This window comes from Equus caballus, chromosome 1, assembly GCF_041296265.1.
Source record: "Equus caballus isolate H_3958 breed thoroughbred chromosome 1, TB-T2T, whole genome shotgun sequence".
Classification (NCBI taxonomy): domain Eukaryota; kingdom Metazoa; phylum Chordata; class Mammalia; order Perissodactyla; family Equidae; genus Equus; species Equus caballus.
In genome coordinates, this window is record NC_091684.1 from 142,842,283 (window position 1) to 142,870,193 (window position 27,911).

Sequence of the window (27,911 nt, forward strand, 5' to 3'; positions counted from 1 at the left end):
GGACACTCACCTGGAGATTCCCTTATCTGCCACCCCTCTCCCTGCACGTAGTCACGTTCCCCCCAACATTTAAAACCTCTTGCCTCCCATCTTTTGTCTTTTGGGGAGATGAATCTTGAGTGTTTACTCTCGTCTCCTGGCTGATGTCACCTGAAATAAAACCCCTTTGCTTGCCACAAGGCTGATGTTCCAGTTTTTTCTGGCTTCCTCTTGTGTGGCTGGTAAATGAACTTGTGTTTATGTTCGGTAACAATACCTTTTCTCTAAATTGAGTATCTTTCATACAATTCTTTTCTCCATAATAAGGTTCAAGTTTGAGGGTTTAATTTAAGGCCACCACACCCTGACCCTATTAACTGGCTTCATATACTCATGCAGTTCACACTTATTCTCACTCTCAGGTCCAATCTCTTCCAGGCCACACCCTACAGGGGAAAGTATGGGTCCAGTTGCATGAGTTTCCAACTTGATATTTTCTAGGGGAATCCCCTTCACAATAGGGGTGCTTTGAAAAATCAATTCTCTTTACTATCCCCTTTGAACCAAGTGTAACTAAAGTAACAGACAGATATTTCTAGAAGACAGCGCTCCCTAAGGTCTGATAGAAGGTCAGAGGTCAAGGTTTACATGGCCTCTTGACAAGTCTCCTGGCAGAAGGCATCAAATATCCTAGTGATATTGCCAAGGTTTTGTGTTAGGCTCTCAGGCTTCTTGGCAGGAGTTCTGGGCATGGTGGTTCATTCAGCGAGGACAGGTCCAGCCCCACTAAGAGTTCACTCTGTTCTTCATAAAGCTGTTATGTACCAGAGTACCTACAATGTGCCTCTCCCTGAGCTTGGCTGTGGACATATAAGAGGACAAAGTGAAGGAGCTACTGGTTGTCACTGGTAGCGGCTCCCAGGGCTCTCTCCTGCCTGGGATGGTTTCCAGAAGCTGTTGCTTCTTCAGTTCACAATGTTTATAGTGTTTCTTGACTCTTCAAACAACCTCAAGTTTCTATCTTGTCTAACTTCATCTTCCTGCCCTGCATTCCTATATCTCTTTCTTTTTAATTGTGGTAAAACACACCAAGTTCCCATCGGTGACATTTAGTACATCACTATGTTTGCATCTATCACCACCATTTAGTTCCTGACCATTTTCACCACCCCAAAAGGCAACTCTGTACTCAATAAACAGTCACTGTCCGTCCTCCCCTGCTTCCCCCCACTGCCTCTTCCCCTAGAAACCACTAATCTGCTTTCTGTCTCTATGGATCTGCTTATTCTAGATATTTCTTAAAAATTGAGAGCCAGCCCTGATGGCCTAGTGGTTAAAGTTCAGCAAGCTCTGCTTCAGCAGGCTGGGTTCAGTTCCCGAGCATGGAACCACACAACTCGTCTGTCAGTAGCCATGCTCTGGCAGCGGCTCACATAGAACTAGGGCTTATAACTAGAATATACAACTATGTACTGGGGCTTTGGGGAGGATGAAAAAAAGAGAAAGGAAGATTGACAACAGATGTTAGCTCAGGGTGAATCTTTCCCAGCCAAAAAAAAAAAAAGCGAATCTTGCAATATGACTTTTTGTGTCTGGCTTCTTTCACTTAGCATAATGTTTTCAAGGTTTGTCCATGTTGTAGCATTTGTTAGTACTTCATTCCTTTTTATGACTGAAGAGTATTATATTGGATGGATATACCACATTTTGTTTGTCCATTCATCAACTGATGGACCTTTGGCTTATTTCTACCTTTGAGCTATTGTGAGTAGTGCTGCTATGAACACTTGTGTACAGTTTTTATTTGAACACCTGTTGTCAATTTTTCTAGGTATGTATCTAGGAGCAGGATTGCTGAGTTACATGTAATTCTATCTTTAACTTATTGAGAGATTTCCAAACTGTTTTTCATAGTGACTGCACCATTTTACAATCCCACCAGCAATATGTGAGGGTTCCAATTTGTCTGCAACCTTACCAAAACTTATTTCCCCTTTTTTTAATTATAGCCATCCTAATGGGTGTAAAGTTGTACCTCATTGTGGTTTTCATTTGCATTTCTCTAATGACTAATGATATTGAGCATTTTTTCATGTGCTTTTTGGCCTTTTGTATATTTCCTTTGGAGAAATGTCTGTTCAAGTTCTTTGCTCATTTTTTAATTGATGTATTTGTCTTTTTGTTGTTGAGTTGTTTTTAAATTTTGGATATTAGACCCTTATCAGATATATTACTTTAAAATATTTTCTTCTATTCTGTAGGTTTTCTTTTCACTTTCTTGATAATGTCCTTTGATGTACAAAGGTTTAGTTTGGATGAAGTCCAGTTTACTTTGTGTGTGTGTGTGTGTGTGTGTGTGTGTGTGTGTGTGTGTGTGTGTGAGGAAGACTGGCCCTGAGCTAACACCTTCCTCTTTTTGCTTGAAGAAGATTGTTGCTGAGCTAACATCTGTGCCAATCTTGCTCTATTTTGTATATGGGATGCCACCACAGCATGGCTTGATGAGCAGCATGTATGTCTGCACCCGGGATCCGAACCAGTGAACCCTGGGCCACCGAAGCAGAGGACACAAACTTAACCACTAGGCCATCAGGATGGCCCCTATATTTTTCTTTTATTGCTTGTGATTTGGTGTAATATCTAAGAAGTCACTTCCAAATCTAAGATCATGAAGATTTACCCCTATGTTTTCTTCTAAGAGTTTATGGTTTTAGCTCTTATGTTTATGTCATTGATCCATTTTGAGTTAATTTTTGTATATAGTGTGAGGTAAAGGTCCAAAATCATTCTTTTGCATGTGGCTATCCAGTTGTCCCAGCACCATTTGGTGAAAAGACTATTCTTTCCCCATTGAATGGTCTTGGCATCCTTTCAAAAATCAGTTGACCTTAGATTTATGGCTATATTTCTGGAAGCTCAATTCTATCCATTGATCTATAAGTCACTCTTATTCCAGTACCACATTGTTTTGATTACTGTAACTTTGTAGTAAGTTTGGAAATCAGGACTTAAGTGTTAGTTCTCCAATTTTGTTCTATTTCAAGATTTGTTTTGGCTATTTGGGGCCCCTTGCAATTCCATATGAATTTTATAATTAGGTTTTCCATTTCTGCAAAAAAGATCATTAGTTTTTTGATAAAGATTGCATTGAATCTGTGGATTGTTTTGGGTTTTATTGCCATCTTAACAATATTAAATCTTCCACTCTATGAACATGGGATGTCTTTCTATCTATTGATTTCTTTAAGCAATGTTTTGTAGTTTTCTATGTACCATCTTGTACCAGCTTGGTTAAATATATTCCCGAGTATTTTCTTCTCCTTGATACTATTGTAAACGGAATTGTTTTCTTGATTTCCTGTTTGGATTGTTCATTGCTAGTGTATAGAAATGCAAGTGATTTTTTATCTTTTATCCTGGCAATTTGCTGAATTCATTTATTAGCTCTAATAGGCTTTTTTTTTTTTGGTAGATTCTTTAGGATTTTCTACATTTTCTATTATTCTACAGAATAATGTCATCTGTGAATAGAAAGAGTTTTACTTCTTCTTTTTCAATTTGGATGCCTTTTATCATTTTTTTTCTTGCATAATTGCTATGGCTAGCACTTCCAGTACAATATTGAATAGTGGTGGTAAAAGTGAACATCCTTGTCTTATTCCTGACCTTTAGGGAAAAGATTTCAGTTGTTTACCATTGAGTACGATGTTAACTGTGGGTTTTTTCATAAATGCCTTTTATCATGTTGAGGAAATTCCCTTCTATCTATTCCCAGTTTTCTGAATGTTTTTACCAGTAAAGGATGTTGGATTTTGTCAAATGCTTTTCTTGTATTAATTGAGTGATCATGTGTTTTTTTTCTCCCTTCATTCTTTTAATGTGGAGTATTACAGGATTGAGTTTTGTATATTGACAAGCCTTTGCATTCCCAGGATAAATCCCTATATCTTTTTATTTTTCTTTTCTGTTCCATCTCTCATATGTATTTATCCCATCATATCTATTTATTTCCGGCTGTCTGTGTGTATATCATTTCTGCATCTATCTTGCTCAATATTTGTCACTCTCTCAGTCACTGTTTCCTCTCTCCTTTATTGATTGTATGTTTTGCTATTATTGTCTCAAATAATTGCTTCATATTTCACTGTCACAGACAGATTAGAACCCAATTAGCAAGGGAGGGCAGAAGGACTCAAAGAGGAGGAACATAGTTTACCAATTACAGGGGCAGAGCCCACTAACCTAAGTCAAGATGAGGTCACAATGTCCATCTATCCCATGCCCAATCCTCGTGGATCAAGAATGCCCATCCTTCTGCAATCTTGTAAGATTCTTCCCTAAAATAATGGTGAGAAGACCTACCATCTTTAGGATCTTGATATGGACTACTGACTGAGTCTCCTTGACCAATGAGAACATGTCTACATGACAGTATTTGGAGAAGTTTAGAAGCATCAGGAAAGCCTCACTCCATAAAAGAGCTAAGCCAACCCCTGCTAATAATGCATTAGAGAATATCATTGGAGCTTCATTTCCTTAGGTGAAGGGACGGGACCTTCTTAGAAGTTAAACACTTTAGTATGTAAATCATCAGATCTTTTATAAAGGTACATGATCAAGTTCTGAGAAGAAGGGAAGAAAGAACAGGAAGGTCAGGGGTACACGGGAAGAAGTTCTAGGAAAAGGGAGGAGCGTGCATAAAGAGTAGGTTGGGAAATCTGTAAACACACTTCCCATTGTACAAATGGGCCCAGGGTGAATTCTGAGAAAAGGATCTAAAATGCAGAAGTTGCCTTCTAATATCAGGATGTGAGTTCTCCTTAAAGAAGGTAAATGCCCAGACTTGTCCAGAACAAGTCATGAGACACAGGTTTCAGAAGGGACACTAGAAAAACAAACTCTCTTTAGAATGAGTAACTATTCAGTTTCCAGGTTCCAGCTAAGTTACTCTAAGGCATTCCCAGTTTCCATCAACAGGAGAGGAAGGGTAAAGTATTTTCAGGAGTCTAAATTCTCGCTTAATATGACACCACTGGTTCCAACCCTTTCAACATAAACCCATCAAGGAATCAGTTTCTGGCTCCAGTCGTAGGTCCCATTTTACACTCCCATAGATTTGGCCACTATGGGGAATCCCTGTACTTTATTATTATTTTTTTCTAAAGCCTGACCTCAGTCTCATCTTGTCTGGGGAAATACAAATCCCTTAACCAAACATATGAATTATAAAAATATCAGACAGTTCATGTCTCAATCAAGTTTTCCTATTTGAAATTGCCTTTAGCTCTTAAATGTGCAGCTATTCCTTGTCTGATTTTAAGTGACTGAGCCATTTTTGTGTTGATAATTCGATCTGATCCTAGGATGACTACAGTGATAAATGCCATGATGGCTCCATCTTTGCCAAGCCCCTGTCAACCAGGAGAATGAGCATTCATCTCTGCAAGGAGAGATGAGGAAACCATGTGTGATCTTCAGGTAGGAAACTGGAGTGGCTGAATCCCTGTGTTTAGGAGGTGAGCCACCTCGAGAGCTCATTGTTTGGGAATCCCTCCCTAAAGTAGTGTATGTGTGAATTTAACTCAGTGTTTAAAAAAAATAACTATTCCCACAGCCTTCAAGCTTGTCTACCTCTGTGTGATTTTAGATCCCTTCAAGATGATTGGGAATGGAGACGTAGAGGAAAGGGATGGCTGTGGTACCTAAGAAGAGGGAAGAGGGTGCTGAAAGAGCCAGCAGGAGGGCACTGAAGGAATAGAGTCCCTCACTTCGCCAACCCATCTACTGATGACACTGAGGAGGTGCCCAATCATGCAGGGCAGGTGCTACTAACAACCAGAGGAGGCGCCCTCTAAGATAGCCAAGTCCAAGCCCTGTTTCAAGTCCAAGGTCACAAAGGTGAAGAGGCGTGTCAGGTTTCAGAAGTGACACCGAGACTTTTCTCCATTTTTAAGCCTAATTGGGAGCATCCCTGACAATCACCAAGCTTTGTTTTCCCCACAGCAGAGCCACTCAGCAGTACCTAAATCCGTTCAGGTCATTCAAACGGTGCCCAAGGTGAGGGCTAGATTTCACTTTTTAGCTAGACTAGAAAGGCATGCGGGGAGTATACCAGCTAGCAGCTACCCAAAACAACATGTGCAGGTAAGAGTTAACATGGCAGGCCCGAGACTGCTATCTTAGAAAGGCCTGAGTGCAAGGTTGGCCCTTGGCAGACATCTAGGAACTTGAGTTTCAGGAGCTTAGATTTAGGGTTCCCACCACCCCAAGTCACTGTGCCTAAATGTTTGTGCAAACAATGTGGTTTGTGCTGAACACCTGCTTTCCATCTGTGAGTCTTTTTGGTACATGGCACGCAAAGGGTGTTTATACGATCAGCTCCCAATAAAGACCCTGGGCACTGTGTCTCTAACAAGCTTCTCTGGTAGACAGTATTCTGCATGCATTGTCATAACTCATTCTGGAGGAATTAAGCATGTCCTGTGTGGCTCTACTGAGAGGAAACTCCAGTCTGCTCCACGCACCTCTTCTTTTTGCTGATTTTGCTTTGCATCCTTATGCTGTAAGGAATCACAGCCATGAGTACGACTATATGCCGAGTCTTGGGAGTCCTCCTAGCCACTCATCAAACCCGGGGTTGATCTTGGGAACCCCCAATATGCCACCCAGTTCTTCTTTTCCTTCATTCTATTAGATCTTATACCTAGAAGCACTTTGGGGGGAAATGCAGGAGAAAGGGAAGAGAGAAAATTTTCTATCCTTCAGTCCCAATGTATTCCTCGAGTCCCTTTCCATTTCTGCTCCATTCAGACACCACCCTTGAACCACTCATCTTTTCTCACATCTCCTTCTCTCAGAATTACAGAAAGAAATTCTTTCCAAAGATGCTCATCAACTACGACAGAGATGCCTGGGGTATATTGTTTGTTCTAGAGACTATCTTCCCATCGGCAGCAGCGCCCTTCCTGATTGCTGGTTTCTGATACTGTAGGCCTTCATTTCTCAGTCTTTAATGCCTCCTTTTAGTGTCCCTCTTGGAGATTTGTTTTTTTTCCCTTTCCCTCTGTTAGAGTATTCATCTACATTTTTCCTTTGTACTGGAGCTGTCTCTGACTCTGTCTCTATCTCTGACACAATCTCAGTGCTCGAATGTTTGCATGTCTTCCTCTCCTACAGCTAAATGCATTTTAAAAAAAATTTTCCTGAGAAGCCTAGACAAAGAAACCATCTGAGTACATGAGTAGAACTAATTGAATCATCTCTTTGCGAACAAAGGACAACTTATTTTTCTCTGCTGGGTCCCAGTGAGTCAGAAATGATTAGATAGTCCCCTCTCCTGTCAAAATCTGTGCTCCTACCGAGCTGCCTGCAAGCTCTCTCTTTCACCGATGAAGTAAACAACTACAGGGAATCTACATCTTGACCCAACACGCTAATCCGCACAGGCCAAGATCGCCATCCTTCAACTAAAACATCAAGAAGTGGTCTCAAGCCCTCTACCTGACCACCGACAAGGGCCCGCCTTCCCAAAGCCCCACCGTCTTCATCAAAGACTTAGAGACCCCATGCCCTATCCTTTTTGGCTGGCCCCTCTGGGTTTAGGCAACTGAATCACAGCCACTGGTATTAAAACAAAACAATAATACCCTTCCTTCCCATTCCCTACTCCAACAGGAATTGTTGCTGCAAAGGCAGAGACAATACGAAAACACACATGTTGCCTCAGCCCCAAAAGGCCGTCTGCCACTCCAGGTGGTGTTTCCAGGGATTCCAGACAGGCCTCCAAGGCTTCCTGGCAGGGTCTCCAAGGATTTCAGACAGGGGCTCCAAGCATTTCAGACAGGGGCTTCCAGAGTTCCTTGTAGAGGATTTTATGTTAAGATTTCAGGGAATTCCTTGCAGGAATTATAAGACTTGCTGTCAAGGTTTCTAAAGCTTCTACTGAGGGGTTACGGGGCTCCCTGGCAGAGGCCATAGGTTTATTCTGTGGTTTTTTAGAAGTTGTAGGAAGCAGCTCATGGCAGAGTGTTCGGGGACTCAGGGAGTAGCTGACTGTTATTTGCCAGGGAAGCTTCTAGAGGATCCTATCAGCATGTACTTTCCTCAGCCACCTCCTTTCTTCATTCATTCAACAAATATTTCAAGAATATCTACTATGTCCTGGGCACTAAGCTAGGTCCAACTTATGAGGACATAGCATCAACCTCAAAGAGCTCACAGACAGACCTGCTCCCAAGGCTCTCCTGCCAGTGGGGGTGCCACCACCTGTTCCTGTCCTCAGCTCCCACGAGGCCCCTAGTCTTCACAGTCTTAGTTCCCCTCAAGCTGAACGGCTCAGGGTTGATCTTTCAGCTCCATGGCTGGGGAGCAGCTGCTCACGTTGTCTCTGGCGGGAGTTCTGTTCCAAGCTCTTTCAAAAAGTTCCCTAACACCTCCTGTGAAGTAGCACTAGAAGAGAAAACCACTATCACCCCACCCACGACAATTCTTGGGCCCTCTGGCACTTCTTTGGCTGCACTCTGAGGCCATGGTAAGGTTTTTCAAACAGCAAGAATCTGAAAATCTGGGCCATTTAGCCCAACACCAGCCCTACCCAGCCACACTTCCTTGGCCTAGCAGCCACACTTTCCACCATCTTCTCAAATTTGTTCCTGGGAATAGATTCCATGGGCCACAACTAAAGAGGAATATATTCTCTAATGAAACACATTGGGAGTGTGGTTAAGCCCCTCCCATCTTTGAGGGTCTTCCTCAGCCAGGACCTTCTTCCACACCGCTGAGATTCTAGCCAGCTTCACGGCTCAATTTAAGAGACTGACCCTATTAAAACAAAAGTGCCCAGAAGACCTCTAGCTTCCCTCAGACTTTTTCATACCCCTCCTGTGGGCGATCAGATCCTTTAGGAGAAGATAAGTGAGAGCAGGTTTTGACATTTGAAAGGGAGCAAAGCGACAAGATGGCACTGGGCACCTGAGTGGAAGAGAGGGTTTGAAGGAATATGGAAAGACCTCAAACAGACTTCTCTATTGCATAGCTGGCCCTCAGGCCCACCCTGAAAAGAAGACCCAATCCAGTACCAGAGGTGATGCCTACAACCAGGGGACACGCTCTCTAAGAGAGGCAAGACCAGGGCCCAGCTTGCGCTCAGGCTTCCAAAGAGGTAGGAGGTCGTTTCTCCTTTCCAGATATCCCTGATCAGAAAAGCCCTTTTCTGAACTTTGAAAGGGTCTTTGAAAGTATATGACATCACAACGGGAACCAGCACTACCGCCAGGAGAGACCATGCCAGACCGTGCCCAGACAGAGGAATAAATAATAATAACAGCTCTCACTGATGGCTGTATACCGTCTAACTAAACTAAGCATTCTGCACGTGTTGAACTCTTTACATGCCCAACATCCCTACAAGGTAGGTACTACTTATTATTTCATTCTCATTTTACAGTTGAGGAAACTGAGAGGCAGAGGTTGTCAGTCACTTGCCCAACGTCACAGAGCTATCATACACAGATACAACGGCAAGACTTGAACTCTGGCAGTCTGACTCTAGACTCTGAGCTCTAATGCCTACACCTCTCCCTGGTGACCGGGAATTTCTCCGACAAGATTTATTTCCCATCAGTATTTTCTTCCCTTCCATTTTTCTTCCATTGTGTTTGTTTAGCTGCTGAAAATGACTCCTGGTCCCCTCAGTCATCCTGGGACAAAACTGTCTTTCACTTTTCCATCCCCAGCCCATTCGATCAACCAACCCCTTCTTACTTGGCCTTTGCTCTGCTTCCCTTTCCCGGAACTTGAAGCCTTGCCAACATCTTTCTCCCCTTCCCTTGGAGCTGGGAACTGAGGGAGCAGTCCGGTGGGGCAGGAGAGCCCACCCACGAGGTCAGAGCCCCTGTGCGCCCAGTAAGGTCTGAGCTTTACTGTCTGAATCTGCCGACGGCTCTGGCTTCTTGAGGTGCTTGCTGATGCCCTCCACCCTGGCCTCTCCTCTTGGATCACACTCTTTCATTGCTCTTTGCTCTGCTCTCACTCTCCTGGCCTGTTGATCCTCCGACCCATCCCATCCATCAGCCGTTTCTCCCTTTTTGCTGCTGTTGTCTATTTGTTTCTCTCTGCCTTGTTTTCCTTCTGCTACGTGTTTATCTCTAGAATATTTCTTCCTCTGTTTACTCTTTCTGGATGTATCTTGCGGAAGGTGTATCCGTGTCTGTTTTTTACTGCCTTTTTTTTTCTTTCTGGGGGCCAAGAGGGGAGCAGGAGCTCACTTCCTCAGGATAAAGTTTGTTCTCTTTTAACACGGTTTAAAGGCTTTTGCGTCTGTCTCCACCTTCAACTCTTGCCACTCCTGCCCTCCACACGGTGCTGTAGCCACCAGGAACATTTTCTCTGACTCTGCTCTACCCTTCGCAGGCACCATTCCCTCTGCTGGAAAGGCTTTACCACCCTGAACCCACTGTTTAGCCAACTCCCACTCGTTCCTCAAGCCTCAGACATCACTTCCTCTGGGAGGCCTTCCTCCACCGAGGTGTCTCTCCTACCTGGGCTTCCACCCTGTGTTTCGGCAGTGAAGCCATGATCATGTGTGTATTGCATTTGCCTCTTCACTTTTACGTCCCCCTCCCCGTTACACTTGGCTCTTTGAAAGCAAAGATTACTTCCAGACTTCCTTCCTTCAACAGAATACCGGAGGAAGGCTGCTTCTGGCATCCTCCTTACAGATGACTCACTCCCCAAATCATCCTCCGAAGTGCTGGTGCATCTCTGCCCAATTTGGGGATGCCACAAGCCCAATGCTATCTGCTTCCTCCTGCAAGTCTCGAGGGGCTTGATCCTTTGGGGGTGTTTCTTCTGGGGCTTCTCGTGTCAGCCTCTGTTATTATGAATCACAGAAGAAAGTGAGGTCGGGTGGAGGTTTTGTGGAGTCCTTCCAATAACCATCTTGGTGATTCCATTACAGGTGGGAAACCTAGAGGAAACCCATCACATGTCAGCAACGCTTACTCACTGCTCCCTAACAAGTGTGCGTTCCCCCAAGGAACGCACCAGATCTCATTCTTTTCCTCCCTCTCCCAGTGCCCTGAACACACATTTCTTGAAATGTTTCGCTCACATATACACGTTTGTGCGTATGTGCATGTGTGTATGTATATGTGTGTATACATATATACACCTTATCTAGATGTATATAGAGGTAATGCTTCTACATAGATAGGTTTCATTCACGTCTATATGTATGTATAGAAGTATAGGACAGGGATGGGGCTATGAGTCCTAGAGGACAGACAGTACTCTGGTTTTTCTGGCTGCATCTCACAATGAGAAATTGTGAGTTTGGGCCATGGGCTGGATTCTGAGAGGACCCAATCAGTTCCAAACACCTTTAAACGTGAGCTGTGAAGTTTATACATTCTCCTAAAGGAAAATATAGCAGCTATAGCCAGAGGAAAACTACATCATTACCTGCCAGATACTCCTAAACCCTGCCTGTAGTATCTGTTTATTGAATGAATAATTGAACATTGTCCAGTCAATTCCCATTTCTTTGTTTCTTTGCATGTTCCCCAACCCTAGAGAGGGAAATTTGAGCCACAGTAGATTTTGAAGTTTCTACTGCTGGCGTCACCACCAACCAGAGCCTCCAGCTGGGCCACTCTGCCGTGACCTCCTGCTGACAGAGGCAGCTTCCTGCAGCTGATCCTACACCAAGTTTCTAGCTGCTGAGAGCTGGGAATTCCCCTCCCACTTGTGACACAGCGGTGCCCGGCTGAGCTGGAGACACTCCTGTGCTCCAAGCCCTTGCATTCGGTGGCTCTCTTAAGGAACTTCTGCCACATCTCATGAAGTAAGATGCCTCAGTCATCTTCCTTCACATGATTTTCTTAGCTATTTTAGACATTTACTCTCCCACATGAATTCTAAGACCATCTTATTTTGAAACAACAAACAAAATAAAAGGATACTTAAGGAGATATTTTGAAATCTCCCACCGTAATTGTATTTTTTAAAATCAAGTTCTCCTTGCATGTCTAACAGTTTTTACTTGATACACTTAGCTGCTGCATTGCTAGGTGATATTAATTGCTGACGTAATTTATTCAACCTAGCTCACAGTAATACTGCTATTCCTGCTTTCTTGTATATATATTTGCATTTGTCCATTTCTTTATTTTCAAGTTTTTTGGAAACATTTTGTTTTAAGTATATTTCTTGTTCAATGGCATATAAAAGGGTTTTTTTTAAATTTGATCACATACTGTCTTTTCATAGGAAAATTCAGTCTATTCACGTTTCACAATAATTGTTTTACTGTTATACTCCCTTTATTCCTTTCATTCTACTATTTATTTAATTGTATCCCCCTTTTTTTGCATTTACTTATTTTCCATGTATTCTCCCTTTTCCCCTTGCTACTTTAAAAATTCTGTATTTTCCATTCTGCTCATTACCTATCAGTGCCTGACACTCATGATCGAGGCATGTTTCTTTAGCAGTGAATAAAAAGATCTAAATAGTCCTCTGTTCTCCCCACAAATTCCACACATGTTGTCACAGAGATGACCACGCCCAGATACTCAGGTACACCTGGCTGGGGGCCGGGCTAGGGGTTAGGAGGGAGCAAAATGGGGTCAGATCTGAGAGTGGGACTCCATGGGCCCTGCAAGCCCCTGTCTCCCAGGACTGACTAGATCTGACAGTTCCCAGTTACTGAGACCCCAAACCCCTCTTTTAAAGCTGGAGATGCCTCTTTCAGACTTGGTGTGCCTATCATCAGACCCCTTAGAACAGGTCAGATGGGGACTGATTTGGAGATGTGAAGATAAAGAGGCTGCCCCAGGGCACCAGGGAGGAGGACAAAGGAAGTGGGGAATGTGCTGAGGGGAAGTTGAGGGGGCAACACCGGACTGCAGGGCCGCTCTGCTGGATAGGGGACTCTCCTTCTCAGGTACAGAAGCTCCCCAGCACCAAAGGCTATTGGGGTGCTGGGAAGGATGAGTGCTCTCCTCTGGGCCCAGGCTTTCACAGGCAGAGGGGTGAAGGCAGGAGGGGGAGAGCACCCCTTGGGATCACAGTCAGGGAACGGCGAGATGGTGGCAATTCAGCACACACAGAGGATGGATGAAAGGGCCCTGCTGCGGAGGCAGGACTCCAGGTAGAGATCTGGGACAGACTGACCTCCTTGCCTGGGGCCTTCCTGCGGTGGAGGAGGTGGGACTCTGACTGGGGAGGCGAGGACAGTACCCTGGTCTTGTGACTGCAGTGTTTCCTCTCAGGGAGCAAGAAGGGTTCTGGGCGGTCAGGTCGCCTTGGGTGGGAATGGGCAGGCCCTTTGCCCTTGGCCTCAGCTGGGCATTGCACATTTCGGAGGTTGGGTCAGAGCCTGAGGGAGACTCTCCATGCCCCCTGGGGGAAGATGGACCCTCCAGCTCTAGTCAGATTCCTCCAGAGACCCCGGACCCTAGGCCTTGGCACACCCTAAGGTACTGTGAAGGTCAGGAGGCACTCTGAGGAAGGGTCTGCAAAGGGCACTTTGAGAAGGAAAACATCATGGCCCCACTATCTCATGCTGAGTCCACGCAGAGTTGAGGATATAGATGAGAATAAGATACATGCTAAAGGAAGCTGTAGGCTCCTGGGTTAGACATGGTGGGACAGCAGAGAGAGGGCTTCTTTCATCAGTTGAGCACTGACCACGTGGCAGGCACTGTGATGCACGGTAATCCTTACAGCAAGTGCTGTTATCACTCATTTAGAGATGAAAAATCAGAGGCTTAGATAGCTTGCCCGATGTTACACTCCCAGTAGGTGGGAGAGCTTAGATGAACGCTGCTCTGTCTGCTTTCAAAGCTCATGACTTAGCCTCTGGACTCTCCTGCATTATTCCGAACACTTTGGAAGCCTTAACTTGGAATCTGGCCTTACACTCACCAATGAATGGGGCAGCCCAAGGATTGAATAAATAAAATATGCGAGAGCCCTTGGTGACAGGGCAATCTGCTCCCAAGTCACTTTGATACTTGCTTTTCTTACACGCACACACGAGTGTGCAAGGTGGGTTGCTGGTCTCTCCCTTGGAAAGGTACAATGAACCACTCAGGTTCCTCTGCCCCCATACCATGCTCAGAATCCCCACTAACCTTTTCCACACCAGGTCCCCTCACTCTGCCCTAAGCTGTCCATGCTGCTTCTCTTTGCTGTTGGAACCACACCTCGGGAAAGGCCTGCGAGCATTAGGAGAGGTTCTCCAAAAGGGCAGACAGACGTCCCTCGATCAGATTGCCAAAGGACTTGGTTCCCTGTTCCCACAGTCTCTTCATGTCTCTGGCCCTCATTGAATTGAAAGTATCTAAAATATATTTGCTTGCAGAAAATAGGGACAATAAAAAGGAAAATGGACAACATTGGTCTCATCACTCACAAATAACCTGTGTCGCCATTTTAGTATCTCTCCTTCTACCCTGGGAAAGAATAAGTGTAAAAAACAAAGCTTAATCGTTGACTTGGGGAGCGAGGGGTATTACAAAGCTATTACAGTTTCTGTAAGAAATTCAAGTCTTATTTGCTGTTTAAGCCATTGAAGTGTTCAAAAGACTCAACCATACTAACTTTGCAGTTTAAGTAATAAACCTGTCATCTATGAGTAAACGCTCAAGTAATAATGCTTTTAAAAATGGTATTTATTAAATGTATTGGTTTAATAAACGAAGCAAAAAGACAATACAGATGGGAGTGAGTATTGCTTTCCATGGGCAGAAGCCCTTTGGCTCCAAAGGAACAACAACATAAAGGATAAGCGGTAAGTGATTGAGACTTAGGAGAATGTGATGAAAGGACAGCATAGAAAATGCCAGAAAGACTTGGGAGGGGCCAGAACCATGAGAATGACAGGAGAACAGATGCCTCAGATGCTTCGGAACAAGCAGGCCACATGGGGGAGGTGGCAGGAAGGCCACATCTGCTCAGCCAGAGCCTCCTTATCCCCAGAGGAGGGCGAGAGGGATGGCTGGGAACAGGCACGTAGGAGGGTCTCTGAATGGGGTCAGGAGGGAAAGGTAGAGATCATTTCTAGGGAGAACCGAGAGGTGAGAAATGGGCGCCTGCCTGGCCGCCACGATCCAGAAAGTCCAAAACTGCTCAACCAATTTGGACGAGGCAAGCGAGGCTGGAAGGGCTGGTGGAGAAGGCGGCTGTACCAGTCTGCCCCCCTGTGTCCGGTTTGGAGCTCATCTCTTGGCGCCCGATGGGCCCACCGTGGGCCCATGTGGCTGTGCCGGGACATGGGGAGAAGCCGCGCTGGAAGCCAGGGCAGGCGGGACAGAGCCCCGGGGGCTGTCACCAGCAAAGCTTCCACAGGGCGCCCGCAGCGTTTGCACCGCGCAGCCCAGGGCTGAGCCGGGCGCAGGCTCCAAGAAGGGCTCAGCGCACACAACTTCAAGGACACTCAAGTGCATATCGATGGGGCTGCCAACGGGAGCGGCCGCTCGGGGCAGCCCATGCTAGCCGGGACATTGGCATGGCCCTTGCTGGGAAGCTCGGGAAACCGCGTCATCCGTGGCGGCGCCCCTGCGCAGCCGCCCGGAGACCGCGGCTGGGAGATTTCCCCCTCCCCCATCCCCACAAAGCCTGCCGTTGGAAGACGTTGGCCGCTCGCCACCCCGGCTTCCTTCCGTTAGGGTCACTGGGCCCCGGGGGTCCCGGGAGCTGCAGGACTCGAGGTTGACCAGGCGCACTCTGGCTGTGGCAGGCCCTCTGGGAGGCTGTGCAGACTTGGAGACCCAAAATCTAGACTGTAGCTGAAGCCTTGAGCTATAGCAGAGCCATATATTCTTGTGGTGACAGTGGCCTTAGGAAAAAAATTCTCTCTCTTGGATGATTAGGTCTGAGCTGTGCAAGCCTTCTTAAATAATACATTGGCCTGTGGGATGGCCTTTGGGGGACCTCTGGAAAATTTCAAACCTTGTTATGGACACAGGGTTATACAGTAAATATTAAATTGGGTGAATTTGTAGTTACACCCATAAATACTGATTTTGAGCTGCCAAGCTGACAGATGACTTTAGCTCAGGCTGAGGATTTTAGCCAGCTTTTCCGACTACGAGAAGGGAGTGCACATGCTTCCTACTCTTTGAGTGATCTCGTTGGGAATCTAGTCACCAATTTAGTGAAGCCTACAACCATTTAGGGTTCCACCAACTCAGCCTCTGCACCCAGCTCACAGATTCCTGTCACCACCAGACAAGTCTAGGAGTTTCTACCATCTGGGACATACCTATTTTCCTTCTGTTCCTTTCTTTGCCTATCAAAGCCCTCATATCTATTATGATACAACAATGTATCCCCCCTCTTCTTCTAGTAGAAGTCTCAAAATGACTGTTAAATCACTTTGATGTTATTGGAGAAGTCACTTAACACTTAAGCGTGCTGTTGGTTTCAAGGGATTAAACAAAATATTACCCTCAGTGAGTTCCCTCCCTGGTGGGAGAGTTCACTTTGCCCTTGTAGGGGAGGAGGACGTTTCCTCTCCCCAAATGGGGGTTCGTCTGGCCGGAGAACGAATTAAATTCACATGAGACAGAATAGCAAGAGAAAATTAAACAAAGCTTTATGAGGAACCATGGCCCGGGGCCTTTCTTCCCGAAGGAAGAAAGGGCACCGAAGAAGTGGGGTACACATAGTGGTTATATACCCCCAAACGGGGTGTTTCACATGTGATTGAAATGTCCCTTTTACAACAGTCATGAGGCTGCTCTGTCAGCACAGCTCTTGATGGAAACGGCAGATAGGTCTGCTGTCTCAGTGAGCGCCGCAGGGTGGCAGGTGTGTTGCCTCGGGCTGGGTGGGGGGTCACAGATGAGCGCTGCAATCGGTTCCCAGCCTAAAGAAAGATGCTTAATCTTTAAGGAGATGCCAAAGTTGGGAGGGGGAGGGAAGTCAGTTACAGGAGGTTACCAGATTAGCACAATAAAATGCAGATTTGAAGTCCTTGCCTTTGGCATTGATTAAGAGTTTCTAGAGAGAAGGTCATCTCCCTTCTTCCTCCTGGTACAGAGAGGGAGGCAGCTTTTACAGATAGAGATTTACCTTACAAATGTAAATGTGTCCTAAGGAAGGGCAAGTTCCATTCCTCAGAGCCTCCTTCCCTGTCCCAGTTTATCAAAAGCAATCAGCCTCAAATAATCCTGATGCCAAAGAGACATATCTTGGGGTGGCCAATTCCAGGTCCCCACACCCTCCAATTAATGCAGGCACCCTAGCTTGTCAGGTTAAGTAGAGTGTGTGAGCTGCAGAAGGCTCTGAGGTTTGTCTGTTAATGAGGCAAACATTCATGGTGGTCCTAAGTCGGACCCTAAAATGATATCAGATTGAATCTAGGTGCGGGCTCACCAGAGTTGTTGGGCATTGTGGGGTTGGGTGGGGAGTGGGGGTGTTTTTCCCGAGACCAGAACTGGGGAAGCGAAATAGATTTCCCCTGGGGAGGTAAGAAAGGCTGCTTTTAAGGTCCTGTGATGGGGGCACTCTCCAAACCTACTGTAGAATAGGTTAAGCCTGTATATGAATGTTTACATCCATGGTAGGAGAAATTAGAGAAGATTTTCCACAGTCAGCAGGGACCCAAAGGAAATAAGGATGAGACATCACTGGACAGTCATTCCCGACATGAGTGGAATTAGAACTTAATTCTCCTGAACTAGTACTCTGTCTCTGTGAGTGGGCCTGGAAGATAGAAACAATATTGCAGAGATAACTAAACAGCAGTCCAAATGTAATTTTAAGAGCTGTTAAGAATTTGGGATCCAGTCTTGAGACTGAATACCCTTCAGGATTGAAGGTCTGGGGAGTGGCGTCAGAGTAGCAGGAGTCCGTTGGCAAGGATAAGAAGTGATACTCCTTGTTAGGCAGGCAGTCTCCTGTAAATGGTGTCTCCATGGTCTGCTTAGATCCTCTTCCTAATAGGCAGGATACTAGATGTACAATGTCAGTTATACATCCACCTTCTAAAATGGAAGTCTTTTTCGGCGATTTGCTTCTTTTGTCTCTTAGCTCTCGCCTCCATTTTAGCATCACCAAAGTGCCTAAAGTTAGCAGGAGCTGTTTGCTCCCACACTGAAAACCTGCTCTCTTTGCTGCTGGACTAGGTGGTAAAGAGTGCTGGATTGTAGTGGGAGCCTGGGGCTGAATTCATAGGTATCCTAAGTTTTGTCCCTTCCTCCAATTGTTAGATCGTCTGAGGAGGCCAAAAACGTTTGGAACCCAGATTAGAGCTGGGAAGAGGGAGCTCACAGAAGCGTCAGCCCTTGTGGGAGATTGGATTATGATCCAAAAATGGGGTAGGGACACAATGAACGGTGTGGAGCAAGGAATCTTCGCCAGCCTTGGGGTGCTGGTTGGGGCCTTTGCTGTCACTCAAAACAGGGCCTGGAGCTGCCTGTTTGGAGCAGTGTGCTGAAAGGCAAAGCACCATTGTCCCCATGTTGGGTGAGGATACGCACCCTTGGAAGTGCCAGTTCCTAGGTTGATGGTAATTGGAAGAGCTCTTGGGGTAACTTTGAAGAAGCCAGAGAATAGGTTAGAAAACACACAATTGGAAATTTCTTGTCTTTTGGGATAAGACAAGGGGGAAAGGGAATTACTGCTGTTTACTGGACCCATGAGCCTTGGCTTTGTGGATTGTTAAATGATACCCTTCTTCCTAGCCATTGTTTCCCCTTTCACTTGCCTTAGGTCTGGTGATACCTTAAAGGAAAAATAAGTGAGGCAGAGGAGGGAAGGGCAAAACCAGAGTGAGCAAAGGAGAAACCAAGATGAGATTATAGACAGAAGAAAATGTTAGAGAAGTTTAGCTACAGCAATAGAGATGGGTAACTAGGAAAAAAATCGATTTAGATAGAGACTATCTGAAAGAAAAGATAGATGAACATTGAGGAAAGGACAGAGGCTAAGAAGAGGGAAAAGGCAGTGGCAGGAACTTATAGGAAAACCAGAGACAAAGGAGGAAAAACTAAACCTCCTTCCCTCTCTCTCTACTTTCCTTCTTTACTCCCTCCTTTTCTTCTGAGTGTCTACCACATGCCAAGTCCTAGCTAGGTACTGAGGATGGAAGATGAGCAAGACTCATTCCCTGCTCTAGAGGAGCTCGTATGTAGTGGGGAGATAATGATGTGGCTGACTGTAGAGCACGAGGGTGAGAAATTGGTTTCCAAGGACTGCTTTTTCTATGTGTAGGTAAGAGGGGGCTAAGAAAGTGGAGACCCTCAGAATGAGTTTTGGAGTTCCCTTTGTAACTGCTATCGGGCTAAGGGTGGAAGGCCAGCTGCTATCTGAGGATTCAGACCCTCCTTGTAGCTTCTTTTTGGGTGGTAACTAGGGTGGTGTTTTACAGGTAGTGGCCGAGAGTCTGCAGTGAGTCAGGAATAGGATGCTCCCTGGGTCCCCAGTGCCGCACCCACAGGCACAGCGGGAGGGGTGATGTTCTCCCCTCTCCTCTCCCTGAAGTACCTGTGCACTGCTGTGAGTTCTCCAGCTGCAACTCACCTTGGGCTCTCTCTTGGCCTTCATGCTACATGCAAAAGGGAGGAAAAGGAAGTTGTGGGAAATTTGGAAAATACAAAATGAACAAACATCCTTATCCCCAAATAACAAAAAAGGACAAATTTTGGCGTTCAATTTATGGGTCTCTGAAGTCCAGGAAGCCCAAGGACCAGAGAATGAATAATCCTCTTGCAGGAGAAGAGAGCACCAGTGTTAAGGGTGGGTTAAGAGTCTTTGTGGAGGCTGGGGGTGGGACGGAACACAAGGCTCCTTCATCATCACCCCTTGATGAGAGAACCTCTTTAGGGGAGATGCTTTTGTGCAGATACTTAAAAACTTCCATACCCTTATAGGTGCAGGAAACAGAGAGTTCCCAGAATGTGGGGCCTCTGAGGGAATTGTGGTTTGTTATGTGTCTAGGTTTGGGTTTGTAAAGCAGGCATTGAAGAGTAGCTGTGAGTTTCCAGAATTTGAGAGGAACAGGGTTGGTAGGTTATGAGTGGATCTGGGAGACCTTTCCTACACGGTCTGTTTCGAAGGTATGGGCAGCTGTTGAAGCTACTTGAGGGAGGGGCTTGAGGTGGCCTGGCCGGAGGTCAAAAGAACCTGGAACTAACGCAAGGGTTAGATGGACACTGTAACCCCGAGACACAAGCCAGGTGAAGGACATTGGCTCTATTTCTGTCATTTTGCCAAACATTTTGAAGAATGGTGTGCCAAGTTCCTGTAATGACAGACAGTGCTGTAAGTCGCATGGATATCTTCATTGGAACAACAGTACCACCACATTTTTCTCATTTGCCATGGGCCATTGAAAACTTTCGCAAAATTGCCACGGTCCTTGGACAGCATTTCGTTTCCTCCGATCTAGCCCAGCTCTGCTGCCTCAGCGACAGTGGCACAACGTCACAGAAGCTTCCACATTTTTGCTTCTTTGAGGAGATGGCCAAGGGAAGAGTTCTGGGTTGTAGAGAATATGACTGGAAACTTCATGGTGATTCTGAAATCTCTGGCTTATGGACAGATTAGGGGTTCTCACCCTGCTTTCCCCTCTGAAGGTGTTTCTTTATGGCCATTTAGCAAATTTCCCAGCATCTTCATCTTTGATAAAGTTTGGGACTTTGTTTTCCAGCTCTCATATTTCCCTTTTGGTGTGTGTACTGCCTTTTCTAAGATGTTTTTGGCTCTCCTCCCAACTAACTTTCAGCTGTTCTTTGGGAAAAGGCCAGATAATTCACAACTGTGATGAAAAAACCCAACCCCAAACAGAAAAATCCTGCATGTCTTACCATTTCTGGCATCTGGTTTTGTTTTGTTTTGTTTTCCTTTAGTGGTGTTTAGTTTCTGGACCCAAAAGCCTGCAATTCTAATGGCCTACTTTCTGGTGTCCTTGCGTGAGAATAATGCTTGGAGAGTGCAGCCATAAATAGCGTGATGGGCCCCAGCCTGCAGCTCTGATGGTCCCCGCACATCTGTTGTTCGATTTTAAAGAGAACTGCTTATGGAAAGGGCTGGCCATTGAGTTCTCCGTGGATAGCTAGCAAGGACTCTGATTTCAAAACGGAAAATGTTTGATGTGAAGATGTTTTGAACAAGAAACAAAAAACCTGTGTTCTAGTCCTGGCACTGCCGTTACTAGCCGTGTGAACTTCGGCATATCTCCAAATTTCTTTGGGTTGCGGTTTCCTGATGGGTAGAATGAGGATATGAATGCCTACCTCACAGAGTTGTTGTGAGAATTAAATGTGCTCTGTAATCTGTCATATAAATATTTGCAAATTTTTATGGTTTAAGAGCCGTTTAAAAATATTCCCTGGCCACATAGCAGACGCGCTGACTTTTCTACCCTCAGATCAAGGGTTTTCACGGTCAGGTATTGCATATTTAAATTGCTGGAGCCAAATTTTATGTTTTTATGTAAATATTTTTGTGCGGAGAGGGGTCCATCAGCTTTCTTCAGTTTCTTTGAGGAAAAACCTAAAAAGGTAAAAACCAGTGCTTCAGAGCTGAAAAGTTGGGTTCAGTAACAGGAATAAATTTATTGCTTCCAATAAGTCCCTCTTAATATGTCCGCAGTAGCAGTTGCATCGGTTTTCGCATGGTGAAATCCTCAATGTGGCCTGATGACGGTACAGACCGTTTGAAATTGAAACAGACAATCTTGGACGTACAGTCATGGTAGCCATTCGGTTATCCAATTGCCTACAGTGTGAAGGTGGGCGTAAAAGAAATGATTAACTATATGGACCTAAGAGAGTCACCTGACCTTGTGGAGTCTGTTACTTTTTGGGAAAGGGAGGGATTTTGACCCTGAAGATTTCCGAAGTCCCTAGTTTGAATTTCCTAGGGAAGTGAGAGAAAAGCTGGATTCGGCTGGAGCCCGGTTGTGGCAGAAACTATCCAGGCTTTGTGTAGGAGGAGAAAGAGGGAGAATCAGAGCGAGGAGGAGGGCCAGAGCATCCAAGGAGCCTCGTCCTTGATCAAGATGGGCGACGCGAGCCTGCTGAGGGGAAGAGCCAGGGTGACAAGGGCAGGAAGAGAGCGGATGGGCTATGTCTTAAGATCCACCTGGGGGACCAGAGACTCTGCTTCCACCTTTCATGCTGGGACTGGCTTGCCAGAATACAAGCTGTCTCTCAGTGAGCGAACACGCCGTCTTCCTTGCACTCAGAGAAGTTCTAGTTCTCACAGGAGTACATGCCTGGGGTCTTCCCACGTTCCCCGTCAGGTGATTTGCCTACTTCAGGAAAATGCCCCCCAGCAAATGCCTCAAGAAACAAGAAAGTCTTAGGGCTGTTGAGGCTGTTTGAAGGGGTTAAGAGAACCTCATATCTGTACCTTGGGGTGGATTGGAATCCCTACCCCTTCATGAGGAATTTTAAGCAAAAATTCCGTGTGTGTGTGTGTGTGTGTTTTAAAGATTCACTCTGAGCTAACATCCATTGTGAAGCTTTTTTTTCCCTCCCCAAAGCCCCAGTGCATAGTTGTATATTCTAGTTGTAGTTCCTTCTAGTTCTTCTATGTGAGCCACCACCACAGCATGGCTACTGACAGCTGAGTGCTCTAGGTCGGAAATGGGGAACCAAACCCGGGCCACCAGAGCAGAGCATGCCAAACTTTAACTGTTAGGCCGTCAGGGCTGGCTCAAAAAATCTTTATTTTTTAAAACTACTATCGATACATTATTAACTAAAGTCCAGGTTTACATTAGGGTTCGTAGATTTTTTTTTTAAATTGGGTTGAGGCTTTTTGTGTATGTAGAATGACTGGCTCATCATATGGTAGGTTCATATTTAACTGCCGAAAAAACTATGCAACAGTTTTCCACAGTGGTGGCCCCATTTTATATTCCCACTGCCAGTGTATGAGCATTCTATACTCACCAACACTTGATGCAGTCTGTTTAACTTCTATCCACTCTAATAGGTTTAGAGATATCTCATTCTAGTTTAAATTTGTAATTCTCTGATGACTAGTGATATTGAGCATCTTTTCTTGTATTTATTTGCCATTCACATAGTTTTTTGGTGGAGTGTCTTCCAATCTGTTGTCCCCCTCTCCATTTTTTATTATTAAGTTTTAAGAGTTCTTTTTATATTCTAGATATACGCTCTTTATCAGGTATTTCATATGCAAATATTTTCTCCCAGTATGTGACTTGTCTTTCTATTTAACAGTGTCTTTTAAAGAGAAGAAATTTATAACTTTGATAAAGTCCAGTTTATCAGTTTGTTCTTTTATGGATTGTGTTTTTAGCATAGTATCTAAAAAATCGTTGCCTAACCCAGGGTCACAAAGGTTTTCTTCTGTTTTCATCTAGAAGTTTTATAGTTTTAAATTTTATATATAGGCTTATGATCCATTTTGAGTTAATTTTTGTACATGGTACTTCAAAGTATGGCACAAAATTAATTTTTTTTTGCATATGGATATCCAATTGTCCCAACACCATTTCTTGAAAAGACTATTGTTTCTCCACTGCTTTGCAACTTTGTCACAGATCATTTTCCATACATATGTAGTTCAATTTCTGGACTTTCTATGGCGTTCCATTGATTAATTTGTTGATCTTTGTGCCAGTATCATACTGTTTTGATTACTGTAACTTTATAATAAGTCTTGAAATCAGGTAGTATTTATTAGTCTTCTGACTAGCTGTTCTGGCTATTCTAGGTGCTTTGTATTTCCATATGAATTTTAGAATAAGCTTGTCAATTTCTCCAAAAATGCTTCCTGAGATTTTTTATTAGGATTACATTGAATCTATGGCTCAGTTTTAGGAGAATTGCCATCTTAATACTGAGTCTTCTGAATTATGAATCACTTACGAATTACTGAGTCTTATGAATTATAAATAGCTCTCCATTTAGTTAGATTTTCTTTAATTTCTTTCAGCAATGTGTTGTAGTTTCAGTTACAGGTCTTGCACATCTTTTGTCAGATGCTAAGTAGTTCATATATTTTAATGCTATCAGAAGTGGTAGTGTTTTTTTAATTTCAATGTTGATTCTTTGCCACTGGTATCAATCAAATAGAATTGATTTTTGCATATTTATCTTGTATCTCACAAATTTGCTAAACTCACTTATTAGTTCCAGTAGTTTTGAAGACTCATCAGATTTTCTATATAGGAAATCCTACCATCTGTGAATAAATACAATTTTACTTCCTTTCCAATCTGGATGCCTTTTCTTTTTCTTGCCTTATTGCACTGGTTAGAACCTCAAGTGCAGAGTTGAATAGAAATGATAAGAGGGAACGTGCTTTTCTTCTTCTTGAACTTAGGAGGAATGCATTCAGTCTTTAATAATTATGATGTTAGATATAGATTTTTTAAGCTGTCCTTTATCAGATTAAGGAATTTCTCTTTTCTTACTAGTTTGCTGAGAGTTTTTAATCAGGAGTGGATGCTGGATTTTGTCAACTGCCTTTTCTGCCTCCTCTGAGGGCTAAATTTTTTAGAATAATACCCTTATCTTGTGATTCTCTAGAATAGGGGACAACAAACGTTTTCTGTAGTAAATATTTTTCTGTAGTTAGTATTTCAGATAATTAATATTTTAGGCTTTGCAGATCACATAGTGTCTGTTACTTCTTTGTTTTTGTTATTGTTTTTTTAACATTCCTTTAAAAAATAAACTATGCTTAGGTTATATTAAAAAATTTTAGTCTGGCCACCTGAGCTAAAAATGGTTTTTACATTGCCACAGAGTTGGCTATACGGTTGTAAAAAAAGAGTGGCAGCAGCAGTGACAGAAATATATGAGGCCAGCAAGGCCCAAAATATTTACTACTGGTCCTTTATCAAAAAAACTCTGTCAACCTCTTATTGTAGAATATTGTTATAAAATACTCCAAGAGGAACATTACATTTTCGTATACTGTATGTGGCCCAGATGAAATTGAGCCAGAGGTGGCAGCTTCTCCTCATCCACAGTGCTACTCCTTAAACTGGGGATTTTGTTTAAAAACTGATTATTAAAACGTGTGGTATGAAGAAGCGGATGAAGATGTCAATTTCATTATTAGTCTGGAAATTAATTGATGGCCACTATGCTTGATTTTTCAGAGACTGGAAAACTGGCTCCTTGGTTTGGAAGCGGCACTGTCTGAGACTTGGTTCTTTGGAAATAGACAAGGTATAGTATTGACTGGCTGGGCATTGAGGCTCCCCTCTAAGTGCATTCCAGACACCGTTCTAAGGGTTTTATCTGCTGGGCCTGTCTCCTTGTCTATAAAATGGAGATGAGAATGATACTAATAATAGCTTCCTCATAGGGTTGCTGAAGGGATTACATGTAGTTAAGTAACTTAACTGAGATGTTTGTACAGTGGTGGAGCCAGAATCTGGCTCTTAACTCTGTCCCATGCTGTTGCTCTAGTACCTTGAGTTCTCCTTTCTCAGCTCCCGCCCTTTACCATCTGCTCCTTTCCCCAGGTCTTCAAAGTTGCCACAAATATTGATGGAAGTGAGATATGAATGAAAAGCCCCAGTTGACACCCCTTTTGGTGAACTCCAAGATTTACAGCACTTTTTAAAGCAGTGTTCAATTTTAATTTGTGGTGCAAAAGAATGTTTTATTAATCTTCATTTAAATCTTGATTTAATATCTCCTCAAGAACTCAAAACTTTACGAGTGAGGAGGACCAGAATGTTTTACAAAGGAAGAGAGAAAGAGACAAGTATGAAACTAAAGAAACAAAGAACTGGGAAAACTCTTTTCTTTTCCTCTGACCTAAAACAGATTTGAAATTTGGAGGTAGTCAAAGAGCCTTCTCTGGTTTAGCTTCACTTGAATCAATTTTAACTGGTTTGTGTTTTTCCAAATGAACCTCTATGGGGTAACCATTGACTGGGTATTAGTTATGACACTGACTAATTTTAAAGGTCAAGGAGCAGAATAACCAAAATCAAAACATGTCATTCATTGTGAACTCCCTCTCCAAATTCATTTTCTGAAAGTGCACATCCCTAGGTACCCTGATTTTCTTCCTTGAGAATGGGCAGTGACGTGTCTGTCTGACGCTCAGTTCCACATGGATTGACACAACTGAGTTCCTCCCAAGCCAGTTCCCCAGTGCTGCCCCGGGCCACGCCCGATCGGTTCTCCCACTGGCTCACGGTTCCTGGTTTTCCCCTTTCTACATAAATGCATTACTTTCCTATCAAGCCCCTAGTTGTATGGCCTTATATATACACCGGTTCAGTAGTGTGGGTCTCTTTTTCCTGGCAAGGGGGCCCAACACTTGACATGGAAGGGCAGTGAGGAGAGCTGCACTATCAACAGGCTACAGCCTTTCTCTCTTTCTTGGCCTTTCAGGGAGCTCATGTACCTCTCAGGAGTCTAAAGCCTTTTTCTTTCACCCGGGTTTGTCCTTTCCCAGTACCCAGGCTCTGAAGTGGCAAATTTTGCTGTACTAATTCCATTCAACAGTCCCCTTCTGATGTCTTCAACTATTGATTACTCCAATTTACTGTCTACTTAAAGTAGCTTTAGTTGTCTCTCACCAGAAGTATCTATTTCTTGAGGGGGAGGGGTTCCACTGTAGAAGTAATGCATCTTCATTTTGGTAAATTCAGAAAATTACAGATAAACAAATAGAGAAAGCCTGGAATCATCTGTAATCCAACCATCCTGAGTCAACGTGCTGGTAACATTCTAGCGGATATCTTCACAGTGTTTGCCCATGTACATACACATTTTTTATTTCCAGAAATGAGACCACTTAGTACAATTCTGCCATAGATTTTTTTCTTTTACTTTTTCTGAGCTTATCCTCTTCTACAACATCAGTTTTAATGATATGCTTTAATGTATTTACAACTCTGCTGTCGTCCCCAGGTCCCATTCCAGGAGGATTTTCAAGTAGAAGGTGAATGGACATCAACTAGGGACACTGAGAATAAGGGCTTCATGATACAACGTTTGGCTGTCTCTTGATGGGGAAGGGCAAGTGTGCTCTTGTGGTCAAGTATGGGAGAGGTGGGTTCTGTCATGTGGAAGTTTCTTTGAAATTGCGAATTTCCACTCATGGAACAATGGTGCCATTATAAGCTCAGCACCAAGGAATGTAAATGTCGCATTAAAACCTTCTTGAGGTATCTGCCATCTCACAATATATATGCTTCAAAGTGATGCTACTGCATTATAATAAAGTATCCTTTTGATGACATATGATCTGACTGAGCATTTATGTGTACGAAACATCTTTCAAAGACAACACAAATTGAATAATATTTAGTTCTATATGTAATAGATAAGGATTTCTTCATACTACTTGGGGCACAAAAATGTCATATTGTTTAGAGCCCTCACTTGTAAAGGGAAGCAGGAAGTGTTCTGTATTAATCATTGGAGGGTTCTTCACTATTTAGACTGTTCCAGGACCGCAAGTCTTAACCCTGAGAAAAGAATCAGGAGATTGTGGGCAGCTTTATTCTTTAGTCCATGGGTTTGCTTTGAAGATGCCCTTGTTCGGGCCCTAAAATTTCAAATACAGGCAGCTTCCCCTGCGGCTCCATTCACCCCGGGCTGGACTGGCTGCAGTGAATTTACTTCACTGCTGCTCTCAGTTGTTATGTGCATGGTACACAGCCTCCCCACGGAGCCATGATGCTTTCTCCCTTCCAAGATGCCTCTGCCTGAGGGATCCTGAATGAGAGTAAAGTGATAATATTAGCCACTATCAGAAATGGAAATCCTAGGGGCTGGCCCAGTGGCATAGCGGTTCACATGCTCTGCTGCGGTGGCCTGGGGTTCGCTTGTTCAGATCCTGGCTGCAGACCCACATACCACTTATCAAGCTATGCTGTGTCAGGCGTCCTACATATAAAACAGAGTAAGATGGGCACGGGTGTTAGCTCAGGGCTGATCTTCTTCAGCAAAAAGAAGAGGATTGGTGGC

The 27,911-nt window shown here is 44.1% G+C and overlaps 1 long non-coding RNA gene across 2 annotated transcripts; it reads left to right on the forward strand.

The window, feature by feature from the left end:
* The first annotated feature begins 2,106 nt into the window (after window positions 1-2,106).
* LOC102149386 (uncharacterized) lies at window positions 2,107-27,180 on the forward strand. 2 transcript variants are annotated; one of them, XR_011439901.1, is made up of 3 exons: window positions 2,107-22,290; window positions 25,076-25,145; window positions 26,850-27,180. It is a non-coding gene; the product is annotated as an uncharacterized lncRNA (long non-coding RNA). The 2 variants fall into 2 exon arrangements; XR_011439902.1 differs by having other exon boundaries at window positions 2,107-16,794.
* The last annotated feature ends 731 nt before the right edge of the window (window positions 27,181-27,911 follow it).